The sequence below is a fragment of the Amblyomma mixtum genome, chromosome 9, assembly GCF_055824585.1.
Source record: "Amblyomma mixtum isolate Tamu chromosome 9, ASM5582458v1, whole genome shotgun sequence".
Lineage (NCBI taxonomy): Eukaryota > Metazoa > Arthropoda > Arachnida > Ixodida > Ixodidae > Amblyomma > Amblyomma mixtum.
Window position 1 is genome coordinate 23929846 of NC_143020.1, and position 27236 is coordinate 23957081.

At 48.1% G+C, this 27236-nt stretch overlaps 1 long non-coding RNA gene across 1 annotated transcript; it reads left to right on the forward strand.

The window, feature by feature from the left end:
- The first annotated feature begins 8965 nt into the window (after window positions 1-8965).
- LOC149328517 (uncharacterized) lies at window positions 8966-9838 on the forward strand. Its single transcript, XR_016285844.1, has 3 exons — window positions 8966-9091; window positions 9429-9548; window positions 9698-9838. It is a non-coding gene; the product is annotated as an uncharacterized LOC149328517 (long non-coding RNA).
- The last annotated feature ends 17398 nt before the right edge of the window (window positions 9839-27236 follow it).

Genomic DNA, 27236 nt, shown 5'->3' on the forward strand with positions numbered 1-27236 from the left:
TAAGGAAATAGAGCTACGCACGGCAGGTAGTGACCGCTCATCAGGCTCATGAGAGGTGGTTCACTAGAAGAATAACAATGGGGTGGAACGCGTATGGCTGGTTCTCTGAGATCATGACTGGCATTTCACGAATATTCCTAAAGACAAATGTGTACAACAGCTTTATCTTACCCATACCCACCTATGGGGTGGAAATGTGGAGGACAACGCAGCGAACCTTGAAAAGAAATTTTATAGGTGTGTCTTTAAGAAAGCGGAAGCCAGCAGAGTTGGTCAGGGAAGGGACGCGGGTTGATGAAAACCTAGTCAAAATCGAGAGGAAGAAGTCAGCTTCCTCAGAGCATGTATTACAAAGGCACGGTAACCTCAGGTCCTTAGAAAGTCCCTGAAAAGGGTCTTCGATGTTGTCTATAATAAGCTTGCATTGTTTAGAGTACAAGCCACCAAGTGGTCATGCCGCGCGCAGGAACTCAAAAGCGAAGCGATCATTTACAACATGTTTTTAAAATTTTGCGCTTCCATGCCTCGCGGCAACCTGCACTGCCGGGCTATAGAAAGAGGAATGTTAAGCGTAACGTTAAGCCACAGGAAGTGGGCAGAATGGGTGACGGAACTTACGCAGGTATGTGACATCCTAGTCAAAAGGAATGGAAATAAATGAACGTAGGTAGGGGACGTAATCAGAAGGAAAGAAAAATGCGGCCACAACGCCACTCTATGTACCACTTGGATAAACTAAGTCGGCAAAGATGGCGTGGATTTTCTTCTACGTTCGATGTGCGCCAACCAGTATCCAACATTCGGCGGATGGTTAGAGGTACTCGCATTCCACTCCAACAGCTTCACCCTTCGGTGTGCTCTCTTTGCATGAACCAAAGTCCCTTCAGGACATCTCACTAGAGCATTCAAACAGCTTTCGGTGGGGTGAGGGACCATAAATTTCTGTCCTTAGGCGTGGTGAACACATTCCGTGAACTTTGATAAGCCCACTTAGTCAGCCAATACACGCGTTTTCCACAGACCACGTCAGGTCGCCGCCTCTTGGCCCGGCTACACATCAAACACGACTACCATATTGAGGAAAGGGAGAGAGTGCCAGAACCCTGGAGACGCGCCCTCCGGGTCCGACCCCTTTCCCGCAACATGTCCAGAGAAGACCATAGCGGTCGTCGCTAGGCGCGCGCGGAAGCGTTGGCGCGATACTATGGTAACCAACCACATGTGTATTACGTGGACGTTGCCGGCCCACACCACGGGGGGTGGTACACGGCCGCAGTCGTACACAACACAAACCCAGTTAACGGGCTCACTTTCAAAGCCTGCAGCGCAACACACGCGGAGGAGATTGCCATTGCTCTTGCTCTCACTAATACCAAGTCGAAACACATCATCACTGACTCGCGAGGGGCCTGTCGGAACTCTGAGCTGGGCTGGGCTCTCCCGCTTGTCTGGCGCATACTGAAATATAGCTCCCGATGCGAAGATCCAACTCCACGCAACCTGATTTGGGCCCCCGGTCACCAGGGACTCCAGGGAAACGAACAGGCCGATCAGGCCACCCGCGAACTCTTTCTCCGTGGTGTCTCCCTGTCCTAGGAAGGCTATTGCCAATCAGACAATCTGGCCCTTAAATTCAAAGACATCACCGATTACTACAAGGAGCAGCAGAGGTGTTGCCCGGCCCCTTGTAAGGGTATGCATTGCGCTGACGAGCGCCTCCTCATCAAAATTTTTACTAACACTGTACTGTGCCCCCGGCGGTGCTTAAACACTTCAATACATCCTTTGATGGTGCGTGCCAGTTCTGTGGGGAGGTGGCTGACATCTTCCACATAGTTTGGTCGTGTCAGTCAAACCCATCTAACCCCCCCCCCCACCCCCCAACCCCAGCCCCAACAGAGAGGACTGGGAGGCGGCCCTGCTTCGGGTGTCACGACCTAGGGACCCAAAAGGCATTGGTTCGCCGGACGCGGGCGGCGTTGCTTGCCTATGGGGCCCCAGAATAGGGGCTCCACCTAGTATTGTGAGGGGAAAGGGCCAACAGGGTCCTACCCTAATCACCCTTCTGCAAAAATTTCATAGGCGATAAATGTTTTTCACCACCACCAACTTCGACACTCTCCGCAGATAGTAAGTCAGGCTTCCTACAGTAAACAAACAAAGACAGAAGGAGAGTGGTGCTAAAATCTAAAATAATCTAAAATAAGCTAAAATCTAAAATAAAATAAATTAAAAGGGTAGAAAATTAAGTGCGGCCATTATAATGCGTATAATGTGCATTGAGGAGAAATGATGTAATGTATGAAATGATGAAGTGGATAGTCACGTCTCCGGGTCACGATGAAGTGACCAAAGACGCCATCGCAAAGCCACACCACACAACTCCCGTCTTCGACTCCTGAAATATTATAACTGTTATCAGATTACAATTCTGCCTGGGGTCCCTACGGAATGGAACTTGTCGAAAGTTGTGCCTCTTCTGAAATCTTGTAAGCAGCCAACAAGCTACGCATCCTTCCGGCCCATCGCCCTACTCAGCTGCTTAGGTAAGCTTATGGAGAGCTTGTTTTGCAAGGACATCATTTGGTTCCTAGAAAGTCGCAATGGCTGTTCCCAAGAAGTGAACGGCTTCCGTCAAAATAGGTCAGCCACTGATAATGTTATAGCCATCATCTAATCACTCAGGAGTACCATCATGCTTCCAAACTGTTCCTCTGCATCAGGAACACAATAATGTTGTAGGCCTCGTCTCAGCAGTCGAAGAGTGCAATCATGCTCCAGAAGCGTTTCTTCGAATCAGGAACACGATAGTATTGTATCCTTTGTCTCATCACTCGAAGAGTACCATTATGCTCCCAAAGGATTCTTCCCAAAGCGTTCCTCTGCGTTAGGAACACGATAATGTTATAACCCTCAGCTCACCACTCGAAGAGTACCAACATGCTCCTAATGGGTTCCTTACAAAGGGTTCCTCTGCATCAAGAACACTAGCAGAAGCAGGCTGTCTCCCCCTAGATGTGATTGCCGCTCCGGAAACTGTGCGTACATATCTGCGCCATATTCTCCAAGGCAAGAAGCACTTCCTGCGCCGCCTCCACCTAACCCACTCCAACTATGGCTTTGCCCAAGCTGTTCAGTTCCTGCCCCTCTCTACTATTAATAAGCCACAGAAACTACGCCTCTGACCTTTCCCCCTTCTACACTGCCGTCTCTGAAGGTGCAGCAGCTTGTTCCAATTGTGAATGTAAATAGCCGCAGGCCGCAGGCAGCGCTTCTGCACACTACTCTGGCGTACTTAACCTAGAAATATGAGCAGCATACCCCCATCTGCACCGATGGTTCACCCACGCAAGCAACTTCTTCTTTTGGGATTTATGAACCTTCAAAAAGCCACGTTCTTTCTTACCTGCTGCAGCGGAAGACATCCTCTACGGCAGCTGAGCTTCACGGCAGTAAAGAAGCTTTCTCCTATATCCTGCACAAAACTCCCGGTAGATGGGTTTTCTTTACCGACTACAAAGCATCTCAGCATATCCTGTCCAACAGGTTGATAAAAACCAATGATCAGCCCGTTTCTCTTGACATCGCGTATCTTCATCATCTGGCTATTGCCACAGGCTACTGCATAACAATTCAATAAATACCAGCACACCATGCCATTCTGCCCTACGAAAGAAGCAGACGAAGAGGCCCGTAAAAATCATGAACATCTTAGATACGTCGACATTGTTCACAAAATCTGATGCATCTCAATAGGTGAGGTGCGTTTCCACCGTCAACGCAGAGTCATGGGAAAATCGTCCGCTAGCTACTTCCGGTTCGAAATTGTTCAACTGATTGCATGTTTTGCCATATTCACCACGTACGTTGACATCGTTTATGCGATAAATAACTCTTGGTGCTAGTCACTGATTGCACCGAAGCATCGAAAGAGAAATTTAACTTCTCCTCATGAGCAGTCTGCAAGTTGATTCGCCTTGTGGCCTGCCGCAGTTGTGATTTTAGGGTGACGAAAGGAGCCTGGTACCTAATGTACTTTTCGCTCTAATATGGTACGTTGCGCAGCGCAGGGCTAATCACACATGCGATTGAAGTAAGTAACATGGTGACTTTGACTTCCTGCAACGTATTTCCAACGGATCACTGAAAGCAGTAGGTGGTGGTGGAAAACATTTATGTACAGGTATAATACAGGAGGTTATGCATGAGCTCACCCAGAGGGGGCCAGCCCTTACAAATACTAGGTGGAGGTTCCTAGTTCGGGACCCCAGTGGCATCGGCCGCCTACCGGGCTCGCGCGACCAAGGCCCGTTGGGCCTGAAGGTCAGAGCAGCCGAGCAGGGTCGCCTCCCAGTCCTCCCGGGTGGGGTTGGGGTGAGGGGGGATAGCAGGGTTGGAGGGGTAGGCCCACACCATGTGGTAGATGTCCGAAGACTTCTCCGCACAGTGCGGACAGCTGCCCGAGAAAGAAGGGTCGAAGTGTTTGAGAGCTGCCGGGCACAGCAAAGTATTAGTATGCAGGCGGAGCAGAAGCCGCTCCTCCGCCTTTGACAGACCTTTACACGGGCGGGGATAAAGACCATGGCCAGATTGATAGAGTAAAACGATGTCTTTGAAGGTGTAAGCTGGAATAAATTCCAGTTCCTGATCGTCAGGGTCGGAGGGGAATGTCCGGTGAGAGAGCGCGCGGGCGGCGGCGTCACCCAGGTAACGCAAAACATTGCCTAAACGTTGCCTGTATGTATGAACTTCCACACAATGTTATGCGACAAAATATCACATTGCTACAACGTTGCCTGACAGAGGTTGCCATGACGTTTAGTGATTACGTCACCATAACGTTTATAGGCAAACACAGCACTGACGTTGGGTATGCACATCTCACTAACGTTGCGGTAACATTAATACCGCAACATTAAGTAGACGCTGGAATTAAATATTACTGACTAAGCTAATTAAGCTCTAAGAGTAAAATGCAAAACTCTTGGTGGGACAAAAACATGCTCAGTGATAAATGGTAGCTTTATGATGAGGGGACCGTTTTAGATTGTAATTATTTTGGAAGAAATCAGGTTCATATCACCAAGGTAAAAAATATGACATAGAAAATTTTTATTCATATGCAATACTGCCACTCCTACACCAAGAGCGTAGCATATAGCCAAAACTTTATCATGCACACGAGTGAAAACAAACACTGCTGCGGGAGAGTTGCTTTGCCATTGTCAGTTTACCTAGCAAAAGTATCATTTTCACAATGGGAGCACAGGAAAAAGAGCATCTGAATTTTTCTTGAATGGTAAGCACACACATTTTGTACAGATTTCACTGATGCTATACATACTCAGAGACTGTGAGAGACCTCGGGCTCTGTAAACACCTGTATCAACAGGGCACAGTGTTGCACCATAAAAGTTGCTAATATCGGCATAGTGCTGTCCACAAATAAAGATCTCACCTTCAGCAGCTAGAAAATTTCTAAGTAAGACAAAATTGCCATCTTTTATTCTCACACAGTTGCCTTTTGGCTTTGTATAAAGCACTTTTTTGCCGATCATAGCCTTGCTGAACTGCTGCCCGATAAAGTTTTCAGGTACTGGTCCACTTGTGTGCATGTTAGACAGCTTGATGCCACCCCTTCCAGGATTCACTGGTTGTTTGTACTGTTGCTTTAGTTCAGCTACTCTCATAAAAATTTGTTCTGTTGGAAGGGCTTGGCCTCTGACTAGTCTCTTCAGCTTTCCTAAAAAAGCCTCAAAAGGAAAGGCTGAAAACAGGGCAAGGTGGCCAAACTGTCGTACACTATCTGTCAGATGTGAGAGGCTGTGTATGCTGACAGTGTAGATACTGCTGCCATACAGCTTACCTGCCTCTGCCACAAAGCTAAGCAGCAGCTGCTCAGCATAGTCACACAAAGTCGTGCAAAGATCAGGAGAGGCCGGTATTGTGATGGCGCAACTTAGCTTCAGAAAGTGCATGTAAAACGGACGAGCAAGATGTTGTTTCAGAACAATTGGGCCGAAATAAACAAGGAAGTTCCTGTACTCGGATGCCTTCCAAAATTCTAAAACACGTAGTGTCCTCGGAGTGCGCTGAAGCTCATGTGGTGTGTTAACAGCCAGACTCACAAGGTGTTCAGAAATTGCCCTACGTGCACTCAAAGGTAGCTTTGACGCTGATGGGGCAGTTGATGTCCAACATTGCACCAGAAGCCTCTTCATAACTCCTAAGCAAACCAAATGCATGTAGTCAAGTGGGAACCTACTAACCAGTCCAATTCCCAGATCGAGCAACGGTGATGTGCTATTATGATGCTCAGGCTTTGACATGTTGGCAAAGTTTTCGTCTGTACGCAGAGGGGCCAATACATCAGGATATATGACTTTCCTGTGCTGTGCAGAGTACAAGCCCTTTTGCATGCACTTTTCACATGCAAAATACGCTGTATGTCCCTTTGTACATTTAAGGAATGCACGTGCAGGCATGTCACAAACAAATGCACGGACAATGACTGGGAACACAGCTTCACCATAGTGCAATCCGAGCTCTAGAAGTGAAGTCAGCTCTCTCAACACATCTTGCATAAAATTCGCAACACTCTCAGGTTTTGAGTCCCCCATGTAGAGAGCTGCAAGAAAAGGTTCATCTCGTGAGCTTTCTTCGACCCGCACAAGTACGGGCCAAAACTGTTTCGACGAACTCCTAAATATGGGCAAGCCATCGACGTTTATCGTCAGAGAAATCACTGACGTGCTCATGGCTATGGCACCACTTTCTATTTGCTGAATGAGGTTTTCAGTGACGCCGAAAAAGCAGTAAGCGCCACTTCCCATGCTGTTGACTCTGCTTGCATGAGGCGTCCGCAGCAGTGCTCTGGCATCCGAAGGGAGATCTGGATGGTGTGGCTGCAGAATTTTGAGAAGCTTAGTGACGTGGGCGGCACAAATGTTGTTGTCCACAGCCCATGAACGAAGTGGATCGTGCAAAGTCGGCGCTAAACCCACCTCACTCTCGCTTGAACTATCATAAACCTCACCGCTGCATGAGTATTGCTGTAGCATTTGTTCTGGAGGCTCGGCAACTTCGCCAGTTGGGGGCGGACCAGCGAGGCACAATGGAGAAACAAATTCTCCATCGCCATTGCTCTGATAACTATCAATGGGCTCACTATCGTGATGCACAACCTCATTCACAAAATGTTCGTCTGCAGTAGGTAAGTAGCGGCTTGTCTGTGAGTGCTGCACCGTAGAGCCATCAGGTTGGGAACTGTCACTGGACTCACTGCCGTGAAACACAACCTCGCTCACAAAAAGTTCATCGGTTGTAGATAAGTCGCGGCTTGTCTGCAGCTCTGGCTGCTGCACCTTAGAATCATTAGATTGGTAAAGCGCTGCTATTTTGGTTGCTCGGCGCCTGAATTTCTGTCGTCTTCCAACGTCAGTAATACGTCGCTTTGTCCTCTCCATCGGTAGTAGACGCAGTCCTACTTGGAAACACAAGCAGTACGCATAATGGTGCACCGAAGGTCATCCACATACATGCAGCACGAGTACTTGCTTCAGCTACGCAGAAGTGTCTTGATATTGTAGGGAAAAAAATCCGCGCCTCCGCATCCACCACACCAAACCAAGTATCTCCCGCAGTAACGTTGCTTCCGCATGCACACGCTGGCTAGGCTTGGCGCGAGTGCATCTCGCCCCAGCGCTGGCTTGCCATGTCTCGCTTGGTTTGGAAGAGCTTAGGAAAAGCTTCAATACAATACATAACCATCAATGAACAATTTATTGGTAAATAAAAGAACTGTCGCGCAGTATCTTGGCTCAGTTGGAAAGTTCGATTTTAAAAAATATTTATTTTTGACTATTTTGTAGCGCTCAGGTGGCGCCCCAAACGTCCAAACTGAGCGCGCGCATCGAGCCGCGCTACAAAACTTTTGTCGGGGCACGGGACAATGGAACCGTGCTCATGAGTACTTTGATGCAGACTTTGGAGCCTCGTTTTGAACACGTGTGAACTCGATCGTCAAATTTTTTGCACTTTTCAGCGTTGACAGGTGAGTTGCTACTGATTTGGTGACCTCTCTTTTAGCTTGTAAGCTTGACTGCCGCGTCTGGAATGGGCCACATTATGTGCGCTACTTTTTTTCTGTGTATTTCGTGCTGCTTTGTTAATCTTGTATTTCTTTCTGGCCATGCATATTCGCAGCATAACGGTGCTGCGCTGGCCCCGCTGTTAAAACGTGGAGATGGATCGTGATGTTAAGCAGAGCTGCTTGTGTGCAGGTCTGATCAGAGATAAATGCTAAAATTATTTTCACTCATTGGCGGCGTAGCGACCGCGGCAATGCCACGATACAGCCTCAGTTGTCTCACACGTGGCATGAGCCACATCGTTAGGTCTGTGCAATTCATTAGTGCGATTGATCGTTATTTGCTCGTAGTGTGACTGAAACTCCGTCTAACGTACTTGGATGGCCTACAGGCCGTTGGTTGGAGCCATCATGCAGCCAGTCAAGCATGCTAACTGAACTTGCAATGCTCAGTGTGTGTGTACGTCTTTTACCGTCTTTGTTCTGCTTTTTGACGATTTTGTCTCCTGTGTACCATCAGCATGGACTGCAAATAGTTCTGTGATGTTCATGCTGAAATTCCACGCCACGACTGTGTTGAAAACGGCAGTAAACTTTTTGTTGGTGAAGATAAGAAAATAACTAGTTCTCCATGGCATGCAAGCAACATGGTTTTCTGTCACTCAGCTGCGGGCAGTATAGACGCTGCATATAAATTGGTCTCATAGAGAGGAAACTTCAAATCAGTTGTGTCTTGTCAAAAAGGCCCTTAGAAAATAATGCCCTTGTCTTGGCAGCAGTGTGTGTTGGTGTGCTAACTGTGCTATCTTCTTGCAGGATGTTCTGTATTGTTGCATTCAGCAGTGGGGACGGAGTCGCTGCCGTTCCCAAACTCTGTGCAGAATGGCGAAACTTTTTGGCCACCATACAGAAATCCATCTCGTTGCCGGAATGCAATAAAAAACTCTGAGCAGCCTGGGGACGAATGGACGACACATAAATGCCGAATCTTGGGCGAGGCCAGTATGTCTTTTTTTTTTAATTTTTGTGTCACAAAGTGTTGTGATTATAGCGCACTGTTGGAGGTTCGGGTTGTGGCCAGAGTAGAAAACCTTTGACCGAAAATGGCAAAATATTCAGATACCTCCTTGATACATTGACTCTCATCAGTAATCATATGTTGGCTATTATCTGGCTCGAGGTTCATGTTATGGTGATACTACTGTTATGCTCGTATTTCAAATTATTACTGTTGCTAGGTGGTTGTAAAGATTGGTTTCAAAAGTTTACTTGCTATTTTCATACAGTTCTCCTTTGGCTGCGTCATTAAATTTTTCTATATTGAATTCTTTGCTTGCAGCAACATATGCTGAGGCAAAACGAAGGGAAAAAAAAGCAGAAGAGGTCTCAGATTTGACCACCGATGAAGAACGACGAATGAAGAGGCCGAGAAAGCCTACAAAGAAGGCACTTTACGGAAGTATGATTCCAGTTTTCCTGTTGAAATGGTCACACATTTTGTATTAATCATGCATATTCCAAAAACTTAGCTGCTAATTTTTAAATATTTCTTCACCAAGCCACTGTAATGCTGAAGTCATTGCATTGAAACAATTTTTAACTATGCAGCGTCGGATGAAGACAGCTTTGAAGCACCAAAGAAAAAAAGAAAAGAAAGGGCTGTTTCCGGGGGAAGTGAGGACAGCGAGGAAAGCTGCGAAGATTGTCGCCCACCATCTGCAGTTCCTGCAAAGCCACTCCAGCAGCTACCATTTGTTGGCCGTCCTGCGCCAAGGCCAGCGCAAGTACGTGCGAGCCCACTGCTACAAGCAGAAAGCGGAATCCGAGGTAAAAACTTCGTGCCTCTACCGGGCTAGTTGTAAGCAGCATTTTATTGTGCTGTGTGGACTTAGCTTTATATAGATGTGTTCATTTTGGCACAAATAAAAGTTTGGCTAGTTTTGAAATTCTGGCCAGCAGTCTATTTGTGCTGTGGTATGTTTTTTTTTCTTCTAATTCCTTGATTTTGCTCATTCTAGGGCTTCTAAAGAACCTTGCACAAATGGTGGCAAAGGTAGAGGAAAAAATTGATGTTCTGACAGAAAAGGTCAACAGAATAGCACATGCTCGGGAAAGTGCAGTGGATCCTTCAGCAAACGTAGATGAGGTCCTTCAGTATTTGCCTCTTAAAAATGCAGAAAGAGTGGCCAGTATGGAACGCATACTGGATGATGAAGATAACAAAAGAACCTTGGCAAGTGCATTTTTATCTCATGCCAGTTCTGCTAGTTGGCTTTTTTTTTCACATTGCAGAGCTATACTATTATTTTCAATTGCTGTCACTTGTGAGAAAAGCAATTTACTCATTGTGGTGATCTAATAGTTGTATGGCTTAGCTGCAAAGTCCGAATGCAGAATAAAATCCTAGCTGCCATAGCCTCATTCGGAGGAGCAAAAAAATGCTGTGCAATGTTAGCGTGCAGTGAAGTATCCAAGATCTTTTAAATAATCAAGATCTGTACTACGATTCTTTCAGCCTGTGCTCTGCTTTGGGCCATTAAAACAGCTCATAAAAATGCGTAATGCTAGCATTTTGGAGTATATACTTGTGAGTCAAGGACTTATTATTAGCTATTCATGCATTATTCACTAGGGACCCAATTTTAGTTGCGTTTAGCTCAATATCTAAAAGTTTCTTGCATTTTTTTCTGTTCAGATTTCGTACCTTGCCCTAATTGGAGGTTCATGCCAGAAGGACATAGTGCGCCAAATAATGAAGCGCTGCATCAAAGACAGGTTGGCCAAGGAATATTGCCTGACTGTCCGAAAGGGCAAGAAGCAATTTGCAAACCTAAACATCATGAGCGTAATCATGGGTGTGTACCAATTTTCTTTTCACTGCAGAGAAAATTCATTTTTTCAGGAATCTTTATTTGTCATTTTAATTCACCACGGAAAAAAAGACTGTCAGTTTGCATGTCACAATATCGATCAAGTCAAGGGCAAGCAGCCTTGTATATATTATTTTGGAGTGATGGATCCATACTCAAGTAGGCTACTTTAGATACCAATTTGAAAGTGGATTTTCTGAGTCATATAGTAGAATGAGGTGCACAGTTCAACGTATGCATGTTCAGAGTTCATAGAAGGTGTAAGGGGGGGGGGGGTTGATATATTTGTAGCAAATATCCGTTTCTAGGTTTACTGCTGTAAGTCAGTGATATTGGTTTGTTTTTGCAGTGGCCCTGCGGCGGTCTTGCCCGTTGGGCAAAGAAGTCGACTTCAGGCGTGATATTGGCGACCATTTTCGTCATGCGCCAGCACGCTGCAAGAAACGGCAAGTCTATTATACTTGTGTAGCGAAGCTGGACTACCATATAGTCAGCTCGTGTGTCGAGCTGTGCAAAAACTGTTCACTTGTCACAGCCACTTAGCTTTTCCAGCGTGAAGCACGTCATATGGGACAGCAGAGGCAAAACCTATGCGAAATGCAAGTAAAAATTAAGGTTACAGTGTAAAGCTGTCAGTGTTGCATGAGTGGCAATTTTGATGGTTTTAAAAGCAGAAATTCAGAAGGGGTTAGTCTTCTTGGTTTCCGCATTATCTCTCTAATAAATATTGGCGCATTTCATACACAATTCTGACCCTGCAAATTATTTAGATATCTGATTACTTTGTAAGTACTCTCTTGAACTTTGGCTGAATAACGGTAATTTTTGTGTTTTTGTTCTTTTAATCCAGTGACTCCAGCGGAGTGGATGACCCAGCGATGTACAATCTCATTCACAGAATGGATGACGATGTATGAAGCAAAATAAATGATATAAAGGGCTCTCACATGTGCACCTGGTGTAAATTTTGCACTGTAGTGCCTGTCATTCAATGTGACAGGTGAGCAGTGCTGGAGTAATTTTATTGTAGACCACAATTACTGTGTAACCACCTTTTTGTGTGTGTCTCGACTACATATAAGCTCATATACATTAGCCACTTCTGGAAGGCAGCAGGGACACGTACAATTTATCAGCACTTGCCGCACCTTCCCTAGTATGAATGGATGGTGCTGGTTATATCGCTTTTACCCATATGTTCCTCAAGGAGCTAGTGCATGCATTGCATCGTTTTACATTCTACTAACGTTCAGGCAACGTAACTTTTAGCATAATTTGTCAGTATAACGTCATAATAACATCACGTCAACGTCCCCTGAATGTAGCATAAACGTTATTCTGCGACGTTATCTGGTGATCAAAAATAGTGACATTAGCAACAATCGGGCAACGTTACACTCCGACATTTGTGACCATTCAGATAACGTTCAAGCAACATTTTGCGTTACCTGGGCAGCTGCCTCATTTCCCTCAAGGCCCATGTGAGCGGGAGCCCAAACGATACGCCGGTGAGCGGGGTCACCGGTGTAGACGCTGTTTTGAAGAATGCGGCAGGCTAGATACGGTACCCAGCCGTGCTCGACGTTCCGATATGTCCCTCGCGAGTCGGAAATAATTGTTTTTGAATTGGAATCAGATGCAGCCAACGCAATGGCGACCTCCTCCGCGTGTGTGATGTCACGGGCTCAGAAAGTAAGGCCGTTCACTGTTTTGGATTGGTGGACGACTGCGGCTGTGTACCATCCCCCATGGTGGGGGCCTGAGGCATCCACGTAGAATACGCCGGGTTTCGATCCATAGTGGCGGGCCAGGGCTTCCGCCCGCGCCAGGCGCCGGCCATTATGGTCCTCACGATTCATGTTCGCGGGAAGAGGGCGCACGTGGAGGACGCATCTCCACTGGGATGGAATACGTACGCGCTCTTCCATGAGAGTGGTGTGTTGGATGTATAGTCGGGCAAGGAGGCGGCGACCCGACGATGTCTTCGAGAGACGTGTGTATTGGTTAGTCAAGTGGGCTTCCCGGAGCTCCCGAAATGTGTTCACCATGCCTAGCCCCAGGAGGCGCTTGTTGGAGGTGGTCACAGGGAGGCCTAGAGCCCGCTTAATAATTTTGCAGAGGATGACTTCGAGTGAATCCTCGTCTTGCTTCCGCAGGTGGAGGTATGGAGTCGAATATAGAATTCGACTGGTTACAAATGGATGCGCCAGCCGCAAGGCGTCCTTACATCGTAACCCCCCGCGCTTGTTAGAAACCCGGCGGACCAAGCGGCCCACCTGGTCCCCCACCTAACGGAGTTTGGCCAATTTTGTTTCTGTATAAAGAGCCCCATTACCCGGACTTCGATATTTTCAGGGATTGGACCTGTCTCGAGAGACAATGAAATTTTGGCTGTGCACTTTGGTGAGGGGCGTATGTGCACAAATTCAGACTTTTGGGTGGAGCATTGGAGGCCGCAGCGGCGAGCATAACGGTTCACTATGGTCGCCGCCTCCTGCATTTTAGCCTCAATGTCTCCAAGGGAACCCTGCGTGGCCCACAGGGTGATGTCATCAGCATACAGCGCATGCTGCACACCGGCGATAGCGCCCAGCTGGGCTGGTAGGCGCATCATAGCCAAATTGAATAAGAGGGGAGAGAGCACCGCGCCCTGGGGTGTACCCCTGGTTCCTAAATGAAAAGGGCCATGTTCTTTATCCTGGATCCGAATGTAAGATTGTCTGTCGGTCAAAAATTGCCGAATGTATTGAAAGGCATTTCTGCCGCAGTTAGTTTGAGAGAGGTGGGTGAGAATGATCTCGTGGGTTACGTTGTCGAATGCACCCTTCAAATCCAAGGCGAGTACGACCTTCTCATTGTGGGGGCATTCCACGGGGTCGAGGACAACTCGATTGAGTTGTAGCAGGACATCTTGTGCAGATCTGTCAGGGCGAAACCCGAACATGGTGTCTGCGAAAAGGTGTTTGGATTCCATGAACTCGGACAACCTGTCACGTACCATCGTCCCCATGAGTTTGCCCACACAGGAAGTCAGAGAGATGGGGCGGAGGTTGTCCGTGTTGATGGCCTTGCCAGCTTTAGGAATGAAGGTGACCAGGGCGGTCTTCCACTCGATGGGTAGGGGCACTTCCCCAAGCCAGATTGAGTTAATGTAATTCAATAAAGACAGGTATGCTGGGTCGGGGAGGTTGGCTAACAATTTGACTGTAATTTTGTCCCGACCCGGAGCGGTGCCGCGTTTAATTTTTGCCAGGGCCGCCTTCAGGTCGTGGAGCTGGAACGGTTGATCCAGCTCAACGTTCGCAGAACCTGCATAAGAGTACGCCGGCCCGCGGGTGTCCTGGATGGTGCACAAGTACTGGTTCCGGAGCTTGTGCGCCAATTGATTTGTGTTGCCCTGAAAGCTGTGTATTGCTCTTTGGAGGTGTTTTTGAGTTTCCGTGCGTGTTTGCGTTGGGTCAATTAGGGCGCGAAAGAGTCGCCACGTGTTCCGGCTGGACATTTGCCGCGCAGACGTATTGCATCGGGCCACCCAGTTGGAGTCGGCTAGTTGGGCCGCATACTCAGCCGCTCGTTGAGTGAGCTCGGCGATGCGAGCTTTAAGTTTCCGGTTGTGCTTTTGCCGGCGCCACCGACGGACGAGGCAATGCCGGGCCTCCCTGAGGTGGAGCAGGTGGTTGTCCACATCCGAGACCGCCTCTGAGAGCTGAATTTGAGTTTCTGAGGAGCGAAGGCCAGAGACCAATTGTTGTGACCAAGACTGATAGCCCTCCTCATGTATGGGTGTGACATTGTTATAATTCTCCCTGAACTTGGTCCAATCTGGGAGTCGGGCTTGTGCTGTTGGTCGCGCGAAAGGATCGGTCCTAATCGTAGTATTCAGGAGGCAGTGGTCGCTGCCGAGGGTTTCCTCGGTTTTGACCCAGTCTGCATATTGAATGTTGCGGGTGAAGGTCAAGTCCGGACATGTATCCCTAGTCACGGAGTTGCCTATACGAGTTGGGTGGACTGGGTCAGTGTGAAGAGTGAGGCCCAGCGTTGACGCAAGCTCCGCCAACTTGCGTCCCCGCTTCTCTTCACGGCAGTAACCCCACATCCGAGCGGGAGCGTTGAAATCGCCCACAATTAGGAGGGGGTCTCGACCCGCAACTCTCAGTGCGCGGCTAAAGAGGTCCGCAAATGATACATTCGGCAATTTCGGATTGCAGTATACATTGAGTATGTGTAGCGGTGAGTCCTGTTTGCGGAGTGGGAGGCGGGTCACCATTACATAGGAGTATTCAAGTTGCATGTCTAAGTCGACCTGATTGGCTGTATAATTTCTATGGACTAATAGACAAGACGAGGGATCCTGCTGGAACGTCGTATAATTTGTTAGTACTGCGCCTTTCCCTGGCTCTTGGAGGGCAACTACGGCAGGCAAATGCTGAAAGGTTGAAAGGAAAAGTCGGAGGTCGGCCCGCTTGGAACGGGACCGGAGCCCCCGACAGTTCCATTGAGTAATCGTAAGGGGGGAAGCCGATTTGGAACTGAAAGCAGTAAGTACGCGATAAAATATTTCTGCTGCAGAACACGCGGGCAAGCCATTTCATTTTATTCACGCAACTCCGTACAACACAGCGTGGCATATATAATCCAACGCCTCTACTCTTTTTTGCGGCGTGTTCCTGCGTGTTCTTACATGAAATGCCACCTGCACTGCATCTCTATTAACAAAAAGGCGACAAGACGATTTATTACTGCACCATGTGATGTGCTGAGACGCGCGCCGCGAGCAGTGGCATATATGGGTCGTCTGCTAGCCCACTGGCGGCTCTACACGCTGTCAGGAAAATACGAGCATTGTCTAATCAGCTGCACAGATTGCAGTTTACCAAAGTGCGGCAAAAAGCGGCTGTATAATGACTTATGCGCTAAACATGTTGAAACGCACACGAAATCACCCTCAGCGCATATGCACAACGGACATGGACTACGGCGGCCGGCATATATCAACCATGAAAAAATACGCTTACCTCTCTAGATTGTCCATTTCTGCGCTCAGGTTATGCAGATACGTAGTACTGGCTTTTCTTTCGATGCTTCAGTGCAATCAGTGACTAGTACCACGAGTTATTTACCGCGTAAACGATGTCAACTTACGCCGTGAATAGGGCGATGCATGCAATCAGTTGAGCAATTTGGAACCGGAAGTAGCTAGCAGACAATTTTCCCATGACTCTTTGCGTTTACGGCGAAAACGCACCTCACCTATTGGCTAAAAGATTTGCTTCCGAACAAATTTGTCGGTTCCAGAGCTTCCCTACACATCACCACCAATTTCTTTACTCGGTCGAGCCACATCTTGGATCAAGACTCCTTATCACCGACTTCGCCTCAACGGTGCCTTTAAAAACGGCCTGGGGACAAATGAACAGCCCGCTTTTTGACCACTGCGGCTCGATCGAAACTGTAGAGCATATCCTGCTTGAGTGTCCTGCGTATGCTGATGAGCGTTCCTCTAGCAATGAACAATGTTTTAGGTCCGTTTGCCTGCCTTAGAGAACAAAGACATGTAATACACTTTTTGTTTCATATCTAAATCACATTGGACATCTAGACCAGCTCCAATTTCACCTTGCATGTTATCCTCACTCACACTTCAACCAGTGGACTTTGTTAGCCCATTTCTCGACTATCGTCTTCTTCACATCATAGATGACATCATTGCTCCCCGATCCACATTATTACGCATTTAACAGCCGCATTTTATTTTCACCTTTTTAATTTCTCTTAGTTTACATTTTCTGCACCACTCTCCTTCCGTCTTTGTCTCTCAAATTCCCTTTACCATGCAGAGTAGCATGCCAGTGATTTTAAACGCCGGCTACATTCTCTGTTTTTGATTGAAGGGTTTCTTTCCCGCGTGCGGGCCATTAAGGGTTACGGAGTGGATTCCAAGAGAAGGTCTGCGAAGCAGGGAACGGCAGAGTTTTTGAAGCGGAAAGCTTCACTAGGCTCATCAACACAGGGTCTGACGTGCGCCGTGATCAATTTTAGCACAGCTGCGCATGCGCGAAACTGAGCGACGTCATGCGAGCGGAGGTGGCCGCTGCTGCCGCCGCCGTCGTCGCCGCCAACGTTTGTCGCCGCCGCGGGCTGACTCCGTCGTCTGAGCGTCGCCGCTTCTCCTCCTTGCCACCGTTTTACACTTCGCCGCTGCCGCGCGGTCACCGCTGTCGTCCCAAGAGGAGAAGGTTCTTTCGCAAAGCGGTGCGAGAACGCGCGAGCAGCGGCGGCGACGGCCATAGAAGAGGTGGCCATCACGCCACCGTTTGACCTTTCGCCGCAGCCGTGCGCTATGCACATTTCAAAAGGAGGGGTATATAAGGTGCGCTTGCCCATAGAACAGGCGCAGACACTCGCCATGGAAGCAGAAGAAGAAACAGTCGGACAGCGCAGAAACAGCGATCCAGAAGTTGTAGCTTGGGAGTTGGCTGAAAAGCAGGGAGAGATTTTTGCCCATCCAGGCTTAACCTTAGCTAAGCCACAGCCAATTGTTTTGGGGTTTTGAGATAAAGACGTTCGCGAAGATATGGTGGCCGAATGTGGCACATGACAGGGTTAATAGGAGACATATGGGAGAGGCCTTTCTGCTGCAGCGGGAGTAGTGAGGCTGATGATGAGGGTGCAGATTGTCAACAGAGTAGCGGTGAGCTTTGAGGCGCCACCAAAATGACTGCTAATGCGGTTCGGTAGAATATGGCATGGGAGTGCGGCAGCTGCTTTAGCTCCAGAGGAAGCACAGTAACTCCACAATTGCCTCTCCTTTTTGTCTTTGCTTCGTCCCTCAAGAAAGCTCGATTGTATAATAGCTCTTAAAACATGGTTGCCTCAGTTAAGCCACAAATATTAAATTTCTATTCTTAGAAAGAAAGACCGCTTGTCACCAGCTGTCTGCCGCTTTGCGCGTGCACACCATATACACTCTCCACGTGTTTATTTCGGATATTTTCAAAGTGCAGTGGGAGAATATCTGGGCACTGTGGTGTCTTTGGTCACCGCTAAATAGAGATCACGCTTTTCCCGCTTTCACAAAATTCCGCGCAATTTTGAAAAAAATAAACTCAGAGGCTCTTTGAGTGTCTAAAGTGCGTAGAGGCTAAAGCGTTTTCCGCACCACTTTGCTTCTGTGGCACTGGTGGCGTCACATGTAATTGAGTACTAATTACTAAGTGACAACAAATCACTAATTATTGGTTAATTACTGATTTGTGCCTGAATACTAATTAACTGCTAATTAATGACGTTTAAGCTTCGCCTTTAGGAGTGGAACGCGACAGCGTGTTGTAGCGCTGCCAGGGATTCCACGGAACGCCACCACCCGTTCGGCGCGATGCCTTGCCCTTTGAACGCTTTTTGAGTAAACGAAAGGACGCAGTAATTCTCTGTTATCTCGGTGGACACCTGAACCGCACCGTAGAGGAAGGGAGGAAGTGGGAGTGGAAGAAGAAAGACAAAGATGGCCCGTAATGAAGAAAATGAAAATTGTATTTGAGGAAAGGAAATTACGCAGTAACTGTCTCACATATCTCGGTGGACACCCGTCAAAATTCAGGGGGAGGGGGGCACTTTTTTGACCTAAAGTGTGGTCACTGATGTGTGGTTAAGATGTTAAGCTTCGCCTCTAAGAGTGGAACGCGACGGCGTCTTGCAACGCTTCCAGGAGTCCATAGAACGCCATCGCCCATTCGGTTCTATGCCTCGCTCGTCGGTGAATTGGTTTTTGAGGAAAGGAAATGTATCTGTCTCTCACATCTCGGTGGACACCTAAACCTCGCCGGAAGGGAAGGGAGGAGGATGGGAGTGAGCGAAGACACCGTATTCACTAGACGCACCTTTGTTCTTCCCAAACCATCGAGCTGGCATGGCGGAGTGGATAGCATGCTCGTCTCACACTCCGAAGACCGGGGTTCGATTCCCGAGCTCGACCAATTTCTTACTCGGTTTGATTTATTTATATGGCCTGACTAGAAAAGGTAATTATGCTAATTGAGTAATTAAGCAATTAACCAAGCTCAGTCCCACTTACTTGGAGCATCACTATACGATCCCTTCAATTGGTTGCCTGGTTACTAGCCAAAGTACAATTGGCCCCGTTTGAAATTCGCGCACTGTGCCGTCAGGATCGTTTCGACCAACTGAAAAGCGTGACATTTCTGTCAACAACTGCTGCTTACAACAATGAGACATTAAAGGCTTTCGCCTTAAAAAGAAACTATAAAGCGCCGCGTGGACGACTCTCGCCAGCGCGCGTTTTAAAACTTGGGAGAAGGAAACCCTTGTGAGCAACTAGTCTCGTGTGCGTGGTTACTCCTCCACCACCGCACGCGGCGGCGGGGAGATTGCCGTCGATTCTCCTACAATTTCGGAGATGCTTCTACTCTAAAGCGGCTCGGAGGGCGTAGCTTTGCGTGTGCTAAAAGATGCCCTCTTCCTCCTCCGTCGCGCATTCGCGGCGGCGCCACGACAGAAAGTTCCATATGCTCCTCAAAGCCACTCGCGGCGTTTGACCAATCAGGGACGCACGCCCGGCGCGAGAAGGAGGACACTGCACGGCCGATACTTTTTGTATGTGCGCGCCTAATTTGGCGCGTAGAACAAACAGACGTGCACCAAGCCTATATAAGAAGGAAGTTGACTGCTGTCAGTTTAGTTCGAGCCGCCGTTTAAGTTTCCGTAAAGCGCGCCCGCTCGACTCCCGGGAAAACACCACTTTCCCAGCCACGGTCCAAAGAGACAGCGTGCGCCAGTACGCGGGACGCCATCGTCGAGAAACCCTGGTCGCCGGACTGTCGCAGTGCCCCGTGAACTAATTGAGTTTTGTTTGTTTGCCTCTCTCTTTTGTTAGTGCAATTTAGGTGCAATGTTTCCTTGCTACTGTATTCTTTCTTGAGTGTAACTTTGCATGAGTGGCCTTGTTTTGTTAGTCATTTTGTATGTGCTTGTACTAGTGATTGTGAAGTCCTCATTGTGACTGTCAAGTCATCATCTCATTGCAGTATAAATCTTGTTTGTGAACCTTTGGCTCTGACGTATTCTCTGGCTTTCGACTGGCGAAAGCTGAGCTCCAAACGACCAAAAACCTCTTATCACAATTGGTAGCTGGTGTCCGCTGAGCTTACACGACTGAGTCGAGGGCACCTTCTTTGAGTCCGAGACCGCTACCGCCACACGCTCTAAGGGTGTCTGGGAACGTTACGCTAAAGTGCGTGAAGTTGGGTGGCACCCACCAATCTTCTGTTGGCACTCCTCCGGATTCTAGCACTTAGCCAACCACGCACCCTGGGACTTGTAATTCGAGCGCCATCTTTAGGCAGTGGTACGTAATTATTGCTGTTATTCTTTGACGGCTTTGATTCCAATGGCGAGGAACCCTCTTATGCCAGTAATCAAGCAAAGATGATTTGCTTTTTCAAAGATTGAAAGTTTGTTTATTTAGCATAGAGCGCAGAAAATTTCAGGTAGCCAACATAAATTGTATCCCAACCAATTCAAAAAGAGCATTTAGTGCCGAAACTTGCCCTGCTGTGGGCGCAGTCAGGCTGATTATAATGATTATGATGAGTGCTTGACGCCATTTACTTCACCCTGCCTTTGCTGGCTTAGCAGGTAGAAATGAAGGATGTCGGTGTGTTGCGTTTCGACATAGTATAGACTTCCACGTGCGGGTTTTGCGTCGAATATATTTACGGCGGCCGGCCTACACTTCTCCCAACCTATAAATTATAACTCAACCACCTGCCCTTCCCGGATGCGAGGAAACTCCCTAGGCCTCCGATGTACCATCGCAACGCGATGGAAAAAAATGTTCTCAGTGGTGTCGAATGGTGTCGATATCATTGGAATGTCATCGATGCACAGCGCGCCAGTACTGCTGACGCCGGCTTTAAAGACTAGAAGTGGCGAACCTCCTAGTGGCGCCATTTGTCGTACACATGGCAAACTGCTCTTCGCCGCTGCTGCGCAGCGCGCTGACTGTGCTGCCATTTGGCGGATCGCGGCTGAGGAAACGCTGTTCCAGGTCATCCGTCCCTACCGGCCGGGTCTACGCGACGAGGCGAGACCTGCAGTAGTATTGCTTGCGCAATAAAAATGTACTACTTCACGTTTCGGCCGGGGACAAAGGCCGGTCTCCGGTGTGTGTGCGTGCGTGCGTGCTTGTGTGTGTGTGTGTGTGTGTGTGTGTGTGTGTGTGTGTGTGTGTGTGTGTGTGTGTGTGTGTGTGTGTGTGTGTGTGTGTGTGTGTGCGCGCGTGTGCGTGTGCGTGTGCGTGTGCGTGTGTGTGTGTGTGTGTGTGTTGTGTGTGTGGCTCTTTGGCATGTTTCCAGAGAGACATTTTCTTACTTTTCGAGAGTATAGCATGCTCTCTTAAATCACTTCAAGCCTTGTAGGTTAGTTCTGAACTCTGGCTGCGCACTGATATCATGAATTTGAATGTTTCAAATGGATCAAGTTGTTTATCGTATATATAAAGACGATCTGTGGCACGTAGTTGTGGCGTATTTCCCCATCACCTGACTGGTGGTTACCATTTGGCCCACTGTAGAAGGAACTGCCCGCAGAAATGCTAAATTCATTGGCGGCACGAAATCAAAAGTAGCTGAAATTTTATCAAAGGTTGTTTTGAAAAGCACCTTTATGCGATGTAAAGGCGCGCGCCGCAAAATTGGGGCCAGCGCAGCAAATCTTTATGGCTACTCTATGTTCACTGACTCACACCTATACTTCATAATTTTTTGTCTCATTTCTTGTTTCCAGGGAGATTCTGGCAGTCCTGTCACGGTATTGACTGCAAATGGAAAATCAGTACAGGTTGGGTTAGTTTCTTGGGGAGACTACTGCACACCTGACGACTACACGGATATTTTCCCGAAGGTGTCTTCATATATTTCATGGATTGAATCAATCGTCACGGCTTACTAAGCGCACATCTGAGGTGAAATAAAATTGCCATATGACTTCTTTGATGAAAGCGGGGGTGTATGTTCTCCACTAAAATTTTTATAGCAGAGGATTCCTTTTTTACACGGAAATTCTTATTTATTACTTCACTGCAGTCATGACATGCTATGCAGTGATTTTCTTCTCGTACTAAGTACTTGTACCATGAAAACTTCCATGGCTAAGAAGTGAATCCGCAAATCAGAGAGTACTTAGTTATACATTTGCGAAAGTCTCAGAAGCTAGTGCCACCTAGGCTTGAATAAAGAAAAGCTGGCGAAATTTCTCCAAATGCTGCCTAACTGAAGATGTTGGTGGATGCAATAAAAAGCAGAAATCACTTTTTCAAAGGAGCGCGTAACTGTCGCCGTGCACAATCGGCGTACAATGAGGAAAGTGCAAGCTATTTTCATGGAATCCTCACACAGGACCACAGAGACCACGATGTCCATCGATCGATTCGCTGAAGGGCCCAAAATGCAAATATTTCTCTGACAAGACCGAATGGTGCACGAGAGATTTCATTGCTTGCCAACAATAAAACATTGGCTGTTAGGAATCTCAAGGTAACCCTTGAAGACCTCGATTCTTCGTGACAGAATTCGAATTTGTTGTACCGGAGATTGTCATGTACAGCAGGTTTCTACAAAAATTTTGAATATCGAAAAATTGTAAGCTAAAGTTAAGCAAATATTGAAGGCAATGGTTCATTCATCTGATGATTAGCAAAATCTTCTCCAGGAGACTGCACACCGGTCAACCCTCCCCTGCTACACATCTACACATTCGGATACCACTAACACACCCAGGGCGTCCACACTCATCCACCGCAGCCTCACCTACAAAACTCATCACATCACGTCTGAGACGCCCTGCATGATCACAGAACTTATACATCACAAACATTCACTTCCTTCTATATTTATAGCAAACATATACCACCCCCCCGTCCCTGCCGATGGCCCCGGTAGAATCACTTCTGCGAAAGCTACACCATCTAGCAGGAAAACATCCCCTACTCATCGGTGGGGACACACAACCACGACACTTCGAGGTCGCAGGCTCTGGCTGCTCCTGAAGAACCTCCATCTCACTGTGCACAACACGTTTCAGACGCCAACGCGGATCGGCAACAGTGTCACCATGGGCACCAGTCCGGACCTGACGCTGAGCCGCTGCATCCGCCGCGTTACCTGGAACAGAACACAACATACAGTGGGCGGTGATCATTACATTATACATATCACTGTCCCGTACAAACCACCCCGTCACGCAAATACAACACACAAACTCATTACCTTGGATGCCTTTCGCGCTGCACGCACCGCCCTCCCAGGCACTCCCATCGCAGACATCGACGCAATGGTGCAGTCACTCAAGCATGACGTTCACCCCAACACGAGACACATTGAAACTACAACCGAAACCCCTACCCTTGACACACGCCTAGCCCACCCCTGGGAGGCTTATCACAGCATCCTGGAACGCTGGAAAGGCAACAAACACAACACAACGCTTAAAAAGCGGCTGGCTGCGCTGCAGACACAAATCCAACAGCACTCTGACGAGCTCTGCCGATCCAACTGGGGACATATAAGTGACAGCATTGCCGGAAACCTGTCCAACAAACGCGCATGGCAACTCCTCCGACACTGCATTTACCCCACATGCACCAAATCAGCAACACAGCACCACGTGATACGCCTCACACATGAACACATTGACGTCCCCGACACCCTCCTAGATACACTTCAAACCATCTACACCTCTCCAGGAGCCCCCACACCTCTACCCACTACACAGGACAAGCAAATCCCACACTCGACACCGACATCACGGAGAAGGAAGTCAGAGCGGCCCTCCTGATTCTCCGCGCCAACACCGCACATGGTGCAGACCAAATCACAAACTTCATCCTCCATAATCTGGATGACCAATCGATCACCCGCATTCCGCAATACTACGACCACTGCTGGAGGGAGGGTAATCTTTCGCAGTCCTGGCGCCACGCGAAGGTAACATTCACACCTGAACCCAACAAATCACTTACACTCCAAAACCTTCACCCGATTTCGCTAACCTCATGCCCCGGTAAGCTCCTCGAGCATGTTGTGTTAGCGAGACTCACAAGACACATGGCGGACAACAATCTTTACCCGCATCGCATGGTGGGATTTCGCCTCCATCTCTCCGCACAGGACGCCATGCTGCAACTCACACAAGACATTTTCGACCCGCTTTCTCCAGGTCATACGAACGCAGTCTTAGCTTTGAATCTCTCCAAAGCTTTTGATCGCATTGACCGTCAGGCGATCATGACTGCTCTATCCCCATTGCATGTGGGCGCGCGCACGTACGCCAACATTCAAGCATTCCTCACTGCCCGCACGGCTTAGATACACTGCGGCCCTCGGTCTTCCCCCTCCTACACGCTTCAGAGTATCGGCCCCCCTCCAGGGTCCGTCCTTTCCCCCTCTGTTTAACATTATCCTCATCCCCCTCGCCTGAAAATTGGCAACTATTCCCCACCTGAAGCACACTCTTTATGCCGACGATATCACCCTGTGGACCACCCGCGGCAGTGACGGCTAAATAGAGAACACTTTACAGGAAGCAGCCGTTCTCACCCAAAATTACGCACGGACCATCGGACTGTCTTGCTCCCCAGAGAAGTCCGAACTGCTCCTCATCCGGCCTAAGAACTGCCGCTGTCCCCTTTCCTCCATTGCCAATGAACTCAAAGGTGACCAGGTACCTGGGGTTGACAACCTCCGTGTATTCGGCCTACACATCCAGAACGATGGCAGAAACACCACTACCCTGAACATTTATTCCTAAAGCAGGCAAACCAATTTACACAGATAACCTTCGCCCCATCTCTCTCACCTATTTTGTGGGCAAAGTAATGGAGACGATGGTGCGGGATAGGTTATCTGCATCTCTTGAACACAAACATGTTTTTGCGAGAAGCATGTTCGGATTCCGCTCACACACATCCGCACAGGATGTCCTCCTGCGGGGAACCTCCCCTCGGCACGCGGGGAACCTCCCCGTGTGCCGAGGGGTGGTACTTTCCCAACGGGCGGTACTTTCCCCGCTGCTCTTCAATCCGGCTGTGATGCACCTGCCCACACAACTGGATGGCGTTGCCCGTGTGCAGCACGCCCTGTACGCCGATGACATCGCCCTGTGGGCCACGCAGGTTAGCATAGGGGACATTGAAACCAGCCTGCAAACAGCGGCGACGATAGTAGACCGCTACGCCCGCCGCTGCGGTCTTCAATGTTCCCCTGAAAAATCGGAATTTGTGCACCTCCGCCCTCACAGATAGTGCACAACTAAAATCTGTCTTTATCTTGAGAGTGGTCCCGTACGCAAAAGTGACGAGATACGGGTACTAGGACTCTACATCCACAAACACAGACGGCTAGACACTACATTGACCAAACTCCGTAAGGTAGGGGACTTGGTGGGCCGCATTATCCGCCGGGTTTCGAACAAACGCGGGGGGTTACGAAGTAAGGATGCCTTGCGGCTATCAAACGCCTTTGTAACGCTTATCTCCACCTACGGAAAACAAGAGGAGGATGCGCTTCAGGTCATCCTTCGCAAAATTATTAAGGCGGAAGCCTTTAATGCCTCATCGTTGTAAGCAGGAGCTGTCGACAGAAATGTCACGCTTTTCAATTGGTCGAAACTCTCGTGACGTCAAAGTGCGCGAATTTCAAACGGGGCAATTATACTTTGGCTACTAACCATGCAACCAATTAAATGGATCGTATAGTGATGCTCCAAGTAAGTTTGAATGAGTTTAGTTACTTGCTTACTTAACCAATTAGTCTAATTAACCTTTCTAGTCAGACCAGATAAATAAATAAAACCGAGTAAGAAATTGGTCGCGACCGGGGAATCGAACCCCGGTCTCCGGAGTGCGAGTCGAGCACGCTACAACTCCGCCATGCTAGCTTTTTGTTTCTTCAACATGGTATTTATTACAGTGATGTAATGTTCTGTGTACATGAACTATATACAAGCCATTATGAAAACAGTGGTAAACAATACATATTCAAAAGACCATGCACTAGAAAAGGGGCAATGCAGAGCACATCACTAATAGTGAGTGCCACTCCGGTTCGTACTCAGTCTGGGCATACACGTCTCTTAGATGATCAACCATTCGACTGAAGTGATCCTTTGTAGACACAACAGGTTCACAGTGTCTGTCCATCATGCGGGTTTTCCAGAGGCTGTGCAGTCCAATCAGAAAGAACATGTCCAGGGGTTCATCAACAAATGGCAGCGCAGTGAGATAGCGAACAGAATGTGGAGTCAGATGAATTCTTTTTTTAAATGTGCGTTGCAGGATATCCCAGAAGAGTACTGCATCTTTACAACTGATGAAACAATGCTCAATTGTTTCTGGTTCATCACAAAGGCGGCAATTAACGGTAGACACAAAAGTGCCCTTTTTATCTAACCATGTTCTAACGGGCAACGTACCGGTGTGTAACTTAAAGAAAAAGGTCTTTGTACACGGCGAGACTGGCATCTTACGTACTCTTTTGAGTACGTCATGCCCAGGTAAACCAAAATACAGAGAGCGGTACATGGGCGGAGGGAAGAGCATACTAATCAAATCCTTATACAACTTTTTCCTCAACACTAAAAAAAGGAACTCAGGAGAAAAACGAACTAGTAGGAAACGGACAGCAAAATACACCTCTTGCATTATGCCCCACAAACACGGACGGTCACAAACATTGGAAGACACAATGAGGTTGGGTAAAACATGAACTAAATTTGTTTGCAGGAATGAACGTACTATTGGGTGTGTAGTGTCACGGAAAAACATGAAACGTGACACTATCTGTCGGACATACAGGTGAACTAGACCAAGGCCGCCAGCGCTTACAGGGCGAAAAAGGTTATCACGCCTCATGGATTCAAAAGACGAATCCCACACAAAAGTAGCGAAAACCCTGTGAAAACGCTGGATAGGAAGTCTTGCGCAATGAACAATTTGCTGTACATAATATATTTTAGTGGCGAGAAACAGATTACAGGCGGTCGCCCTGCCAAAATTTGAGAGGCCATGGCGGACAAACGTTTGAGCATAGCGCTGAAGAGTTGACACGCGGTCTTTCCAATAATGTGCGCTATGCTTATAGGCACTCAAAGGGACGCCAAGGTACTTTGGTGGCCTGCATGTCCATGTTATACCAGCATATTCAGCAGGTGTCGAACCCCAGCTACCAAACCAAAGACCGCAACTCTTAGAGCGATTAATCCGACTT